General features: G+C 37.1%; 1 pseudogene; it reads right to left on the bottom strand.

Annotated features, from left to right (window-relative positions):
• Positions 1-222: 222 nt before the first annotated feature.
• On the bottom strand, positions 223-2,388 carry LOC114913886 (polygalacturonase-like; annotated as a pseudogene).
• Positions 2,389-8,147: the final 5,759 nt, after the last annotated feature.

The following is an 8,147-nucleotide window of genomic DNA, read 5'->3' as shown; positions in this document are numbered from 1 at the left end:
AATCGATCCAGTGCATAACCGGCATAGGACTATACATATCTAGTCTTCACACACAAGACTTGGATATACTCAAAGTAGCAAAGACTCGTCTCCTGCATATTTTATTAGAGACTTAGAAAAGCATGTTCATTTTTGGATTTCCGTTGCATAGAGGAACTCTTTTCCCATATCTTAGAAAAACATCTAAGATATGCATTGCTGTTGCTTTATATGAAAGTTAATAACATTGTTTTGTAAGTCACAATTATTCATATTTATAAATAAGCATGCATTCCATGACTACAAGCAAGACATATATCCCCTCATTACATTAATTTCTAGGGGTTTTATCCAAACACCAAACCTTTACATGATCAATAGGTATACATGAAATAATAGAATTTGGTCCAATAGGGAACCCTCCCACTAATACTGAAACGGGACCCAACCTTGCTATTCCAGGATCTCCCCAGCTCCCTCTTCGACGCATTCTATCCTGCGCTCAGCGGCCGGCCACCAGCATCAACTTCTACTCTTATACTAATCCAATAAAAATCAGAGGCAACTTGGAGGAATAACGAAGCCAGATGTGCTCCCATGCACATTCCTACAGTAGGACTGTGCCTGGTTGTTTAAGTAATTAAGATTTATGTTCTGCAACACAATTCCACTGCATGGATTGCTCGGGCTGCAATCGAACTTCACCGCCACTTGGGTCGCCGATGACCCATGGATGTCACTGAACGTCACCTCACTGATCTGAATTCCCGAGCTCTAAAACCATAACAATGAAAGGAAATTAGAAGAAGATATCCTTAGATTAGCCCATTTAAGCATGGGTTTAGGTTGTATCTTTCACGCGAAAGAATGATTCCCTTTCTTTCGTGATGTCAACCGTTGGATCGCACAATATCGGAAGAAACAGATTCAGTTGCTTTGAAATCTGTGCGAGACGTGATCCAACAGTTGATGTCGCGAAGAAAGGATCAATCGTTCGTTCGTGCAAAAGATCCAACCCGAACCCTTTAGGCGCATGACATAGGTGGTGGGACTACAATTTTACCTGGCCCGGGCAGTTCTTGTTGTCAGGGCAGTAGTTCTGATCAATGACTACAGGATTTGGACATTCTGCATGATGACATACTGAAACCTGACCCCCTTAACGAACCCAGTATAAGGCTTTCCCCATGTCTTGATCCTTACCCCATTCTGCGTCCCTGTGAACACCACCGATTTCACTGTAATGTTCTGCACACCATCTTCCTGCGGCGTACCCCCTAAGCTTCCAATGCTGCATCAATGAACACCATTTGTTAGTGAAGTAATCGTTGGTTGGGGTCATTCGAACATGATCGATGGAACAGTGATCCTTGCCTGATGCCGTGACCCGGGCCACACTTGATCCTCTCGATCCAGACATTAGTAGCACCTTCGCCCATGGAAATGCAGTCGTCGCCGGTCTGGATGCTGCTTCCACTGATGGTTATGAAGCTCGACTTCTGGATGTGGATGCCATCAGTGTTCGGGCTGTTTTCTGGGGCGGTGATCTTGGCGCCCTGAACTGTCACACCGGAGCTGCCAAAGATTGAGATGTGGAAGAGTTCACTGTTCATCATTGTCAGGCCACTGATCAGGATGTTCTTCGATTCGGCGATCGAGAGTCCCTGCATTTATAATGAAACCGAATTAGTACAATGTTGAAAACTTGGAATCACAAGCAATCTTATATTAGCATTCTTGGTAGCAGTTTAATATTTGACTTTTTATATGAAGTTTATGACTTGGTCATCTTAGTGACTTGTAATTTGCTTAGTAGTTAATTTCAGCCCATGTTCACTCACATACCAAGATATCTCAGGGATTTTATATGTGGAACATTTAAGCTAAGCAGCTTTCTTAATCCTTGAATCAAATGCAAGGTATCCAATGCTATGAAAAAATTCGCCTACCGTGGCGCCATTTGGACAGCTCTGGCCAGCCAACTTGCAGGCCCAGAAAGACTGCCCTTGCCCGTCGAGTGTCCCACCGAAGATGGATAAGCCTTGGACATAGTTGAATGCTATCCATGCTGTGTTAGAACCATAGCCAGAGGGAGCCACAATAGTCCCACTGATAAAGATCCTTATATTGCTGTTCTTGCATGGCCCCTGGAAGAGGGCCTGGCTAAGGAGAAACCTGCCAGTGGGCACAATGATAGTTGCAGGCTCGTTGGAACCACAAGCAGCAGCCCATGCATTGAGCAATGGCTTAGCCGAGTCGGTTTGACCGTCGGGTTTGGCGCCAAAATCTGCAATGTTGTAGGCTGCCATTGCGCTTGTGAAGGAGCAGATAAAGAGAATTATGAGAAGAAAGGCCCTGAATTGTGCCATTAGACTGGTTTACATCAACAGATGGAGAGAGAGGGAGATAGGGAGGTGTTACTTAGAGGTTGGAGGAAAATTTGATGGAGAAGTTGGGTCTTTTGGGGTGTATTTATAGGGTTGTCTTGAAGGTTTAATTTGTCATTTTATGGTGGAGGAAATGAAGTGTTGAAGGGATGCTTGTCAGCTAATCTTAATGGGCAGAATAATAACAAGCAGTTTTTGGAAGGTCAAAGGTTTCAGAAGGGGTACATGGTTTGTGTTGCAAAGGGTCACATGCCAAACTATTCTGAAGTTAACATTTTGTGTTGATGTTGCTTCATTTAGACATTGGAGGCTGCCGATAAGTTCTTTGCCTTCATTTTTAAAGTATAACTTTCTTTTTCTATGACCAAAAGGTATGGGTAGAGATGAATAATTTTTTCCTCTGTTATATTCATTTTCTTGTCAAAAAACCATCTTCATCAATATATTACTTCTTATAGTTTGGACATAGCTTGAAGATTTGATCATCTTATAAGATAATATGATGGAAGAGTATAAAACAATTTAAACAGAAAATTGTGGTGATACTAGTTCTAAGAAACACTAGTTCAAATAAGGAATTAATGCATGCATCGAAGGAAATTCATGTATTCTTTCGGTTGCTTTGATTTATTGGCTAAGGAGCTTGGAAAATAGATTAAGTCAGAGCACCCATGTGACTATAATGACTTTGGGCACCAAGCCCTATGCTAAGGAACACTTGATGCAATACTTCTACTTGACTATAACATAAGGAGTTGCTCTTGCATTTTGTTCAATCAATTGCTATAATTTTATCCTAAAAGATGATAAACCTCAAAGGATTTATAGTATGCTACTTCTTCTTGTTGAACTAGTATATGATGCAAAAGAAGGATGGAGGGAGATTTGATAATTGGGATTAAATTTTGAAAATGAACACACAAATTGAAGCAAGCTAGATTGAAAATCGTTCATCTAGTGAAGGAAGTTCTTTTCGGGAAATTTTATCGATATGTCGAATGGCTGCCACATACAATATATTAGATGCATGTATAGGAATGACCTCTAATTATAATTCAGCATTAAACTGAGTACAAAATCATACTAAAAATAGGAGTCCACAATAAGGAAGCATGCTAGAATTTCTACCACAATATAGAAACTCATCTTTAATGGAAAAAATTTGCTTGTTGAAGTCTTCACTCATGAATCCGCTGGCTCTTTTAAAGCTTGGCATGGTCCAATTGGTCAGTACTTGTTATCTTCATTAGATGCTGCATCAACTAGTATATGATAAAGCTTACCATATGATAAATCATGACATAAAAAAATTTCATACTTCAATTAACAATAGGCTCCTGCGTGTTTCCCTTTTTTATTTACCAATTGCCAATGAGTTTGTGGATTTTCTTAAATTTTGAAAGATGCATCTAATATGTGTATTAGTTTTTCTTATAAATCACAAATCTAGAGATCAGTTTTTTTCCTTAAGTAGTTGTGTCAAGAAGTTAAAATAAAGTAGCAACCATATGACTCCACCATTTCTAGAACCAACTCAGCAGCAAACCCCATGTGCATGGGAATTGATTATAGCATGTCAGAGTATTCAATTTGAACAAGAATTTGTGGTTATAGCCATACAATAAGATGGACACCATTGAGTAAACATTGACTAATATGAGAATGCATGCATCTTTTAACCTTTGAAACACAATGGTGCTTGGAGGATCCAATCAGAAGGTTGCTTGCAAGTCTTTTAAGAAAAGTCAAGCTAACGCTTATGTGGAGAATAGAAAGTATTGGACCGCAAGAATGTTGTCTCAAGTCAACTTGAGAAGCATGAAGCAAGACCTTGAGTATCACCTGCTCTTTTGTTAACTTGTTATTTAAGCAGCCACATCAAGCGCATGTAGACTGGCAGCCATGTTCCAAGGTCTGTCTTCCTATGTTTTTTCCTTTTCTTTTTCTGTTTAGAGAGAGATTGCAACTCTAATTTGAGATGGACACCTGCCCAAGAATTTTTATGGACAAAAAAAAAAAAAAAAATAGAAACCATCCATCCAAATTAAAATTAGAAGAAGATGGTCTCCCACACCGCCAAAGGGTGCAAAGCTTACAAATTTCGCTTCTTGAATACTCCTCCAAATTGAGTCTACTTGATTAAATGTCAGTAGGGTTCACTGATTGCTCCAATATGCTTTACATGGATATTGGATAGCAAATTGGAGAATCTGTCCGCACTCGGATAAATTACTGGTGAGAGGAGCTATTTGATCATATGAAAAATTTTACTCTTTCTGATTTGAGCTCATAATACATCACTAACAAAGGCTTTGAGAACTTTTCCTGTTGATGCTCCAGAAGCTAATATAATGAAGGCATTCACAACTAGAAAACAAAGTTCAAACTTTGTAGCCTGTTAAACCTGATCTATGATCCTTTACGGTGCATCTTTTGCACCACAGAGTGCTATACCACCCTGGATAGCCGCTATGCCATCCATCTTAAAGATGGATGGCTGTCGCTCATCTGAGGTATGTTCTGTGTATGGCATCAAGTATGACCGCTTGGATTCTTGCAACGAATGGTAGCCATTCATCTCAAAGATTGATGACATAGCAGCTATCCAGGGTGGTACAAGCATCTGCGGTGCAAAAGGTGCAGTGCAAAGGATCCAAACTCATTTAACCCTTATGACCTTTTCCACCATTATATTTGCCAGCATAATATGCGCCAATGGTTTTTCACAATTCAATAATTCAATTCATATGGTAGCATTGATCAACATCATAATTATTCAGCATCCTTTTTGATAGTCAAAACAGGGAAAAAGAAAAAACTGTCTATCATCATTGCTCTATTTATTGCCTTTCTTTAATTTAAGTGAGGACACACATGGTCATACTGAAGCCAAGATTTGAACACATAAAATTGGAACTATGGTACAATCATCAAGAGACTTTTGTAGTCTGGTAAACTAGCACTTGCCAGTGTATGGATGAGCTTATTACCTGTATCAGGGGCTAAAAAAAAGGGACCTACCCAAATTACAGCTTGATTTAGCTTCATGACAGTCATTTTCCTTGGTATGTCTTAACAAAATCATTTATACCTTAATTTAGCCTAAGATATCGCAAACCTGTTTAGTGGGCTAGAACTTAATAATTAGGCTTTCAAGCAACAAGAATCATAATCCTAGAATGAAGTCATGGATTCTACCATTTTTGTACCTTGATTATGTTCACAAGAAACTTCTATATCGTTTGGTTAGCCATTATTTTTTTTTTTTATTTTTTGATTTTTAAAAAATAAAAATCAAAAAATAATGTTTGATAACACTATGAAAAGCAAAAGGCAAAAATAAAAAAAAAATAAAATAATTATTTTATATTCAAAGCAAAAATTTTTTGTTTTTCAAAACTTGCTTTTTTTGTTTTTTTTTTTTTTTTGCTTCTCCACCTCTAAAATACCAAACCAAAAAGTAAAGGACCCGAATCATTCTCCCTCGTCGAGCTCTTCACCTCCCCACCTCATTCTCCCTTTCTTTTCGAATTCTTCTCCCTCTCGAACTCTTCACCTTCCGTCCCTAAACGTTGCTTTTTGCTTTATAGCAACATAGTTACCAAACATATTTTTTATTTTTTTGTTTTTACTCAATAGCAAAAATTTTTAAAAAAATATTTTTTAAAAATCAAAAATCCAAAAGTGTAACCAAACACACCCAAAAAAATTAGCTACTGGATTCTGTTTCATGCGTTCATCTTCTACTTCAATTCAGTTACTAATTTACTACCTGTAACATCAGAAAAGAGTGGAATTACTGTTCTTTTCTCAATTTTTTTCTGCCAGAATCTATTTTACAATATTGCCATTACATATATTCATGTAAAGGCCTGATCTCATCCATAATCATGCAAACGGTGTCTCATACTCTAGAGAAGTACTAATCCTTTATTCCATCTAATCATCTACAATGAATAGTCTATTCCTAGTCATCCTTGATTTTAAATAATTATATGTTGATCACTTCACTTGGTTTATCACACTTTATATAGATTAGTCCCTATTCTTCTATATATCATTTTGTGGGAGTTGTGATTTCATATCCTACCTCAGTCTGTAAAGTTTGTTTCAAATATGCGTGAAGGCATGACCTCATGGATGTATGACTGCTCTCTGATTGCAACCATGTTGACATTCAACTGTTCCCACTTGGTTTTCTAAGCTGTGTTCCTCTAAACTGACATGTTTTATTGTTGAAGCCACAGTTCTTATAGATGCACAAATTATTGTCTTTTTTCTCTCTCTTTTAATAACTAAATGTTTCACTCATGCAAGGGGATCTCTGTTTTCCAATTTAATTTTTGGGGTTTGAATCTATTTTCTTAGCTAATCACAGTTGAACTTGGATTTATATAGAGTAATTAGAAAAAAGACCCCAGTTCCGGATGTTTGAATGATAGCTCGTTATCAAATACGTGGTCATGAATGTTTTGGAGTACGCCGTTAATTTCAGCATACATATTTTAATAGCAATGATACTCAACTTTATTACATCATTATGTAGTACGTTTTTACTGCATCTTGTGTGAGGAGTGCTTTATGCTTTCAGATTGAACTATACTTTGTGAACTGTTGTTCATTGAGTGTGATACACAAATAATGTGTATAGTTGCACCTTGAGAAAGTTGCGAGTTAGAAAAGTTTGTTCATTTACATATGTTTTGGGGCATCATCGTTCTTAATTGTAGTCTTAGGTTTAATTATCAATAAATATTAAATTTACATGGCCTCAGATTATGTGAGTTAGTTGAGCTTGACATTGTATCTGATCAGTCAACATCATAGATACGGTTCTCACTAACAATGGATGTGTGCATGCTAACTATATCTTTCCTTGATTGTGATGATATAATCTTCGATGGTAATTACAGGTGCAGAATAAAGTATGATAAGATTAATTAAAAGGCATCTTAGAGGTTATGCTTATTAAATTATCTCACTAATTTATCCTTTTTATCAGCATCTTTGTTTGCGAGCGACTTTAAATGGCTTTATATGGGTTAAGGTTGTAAATGTTGCATGTTGTCCTTGTATTGTTGATACCAGGAAGTAGGAATATATCAATACGGAGAGAAAAGATCTTGACCTCGAAATATGCTAGAAGGAATTATTTCTTTAGAGAACTTGCTTCAATTTTTAAAGATTTGCAATATGAAGATGACTAGCTTCAAAGCTTTACTGTGTAAACTTATACCTTGAGCTTTAATATACATTTTAATTTGATGAACACATTGAAAGACATGAGCTTGTCAAATATGTGATAATTTTGTTTAATTTTACAGACATCATTTAGACATTTGGCACACCAAGTTAGCAACTGAAAAACACAAAATCTGATGTGATCAGTCACGTCTAATCTATATAGAAACATGAATATACTTCACTGCATGCTGTTGTGCATCATTGCGCACTGGACCAAAAAACTGGCTGCTACTGGACGATATTGAGTCCATAAATATCGATACATGGTCAAAGTATGTGCTTGATTATATCATGATGGTGGGAAACAACAATACATCTCACAATGATATGGTCACTGTGCAAAACCAGACTATGATGACCTTAACAAGCAAACTCCCAACTCTCCTCAAAACCTTTGATGACCACAAAGTTTCTCATATAAAAGAATTCGGAACTAGTCCTGCTTGCAGATTGCTTGCTAAAAAGAGGAGAGTACTGGACTGTCCAGAAACTTGGGATTCTGTCTTCAATTTGTTAAGTGTTGTAAATGTCTGTAAT

Source organism: Elaeis guineensis, chromosome 1 (assembly GCF_000442705.2).
Source record: "Elaeis guineensis isolate ETL-2024a chromosome 1, EG11, whole genome shotgun sequence".
NCBI classification, from domain to species: Eukaryota; Viridiplantae; Streptophyta; class Magnoliopsida; order Arecales; family Arecaceae; genus Elaeis; species Elaeis guineensis.
Note: the sequence above shows the minus strand (reverse complement) of the source record. Positions and strands in the feature narration are given on the sequence as shown.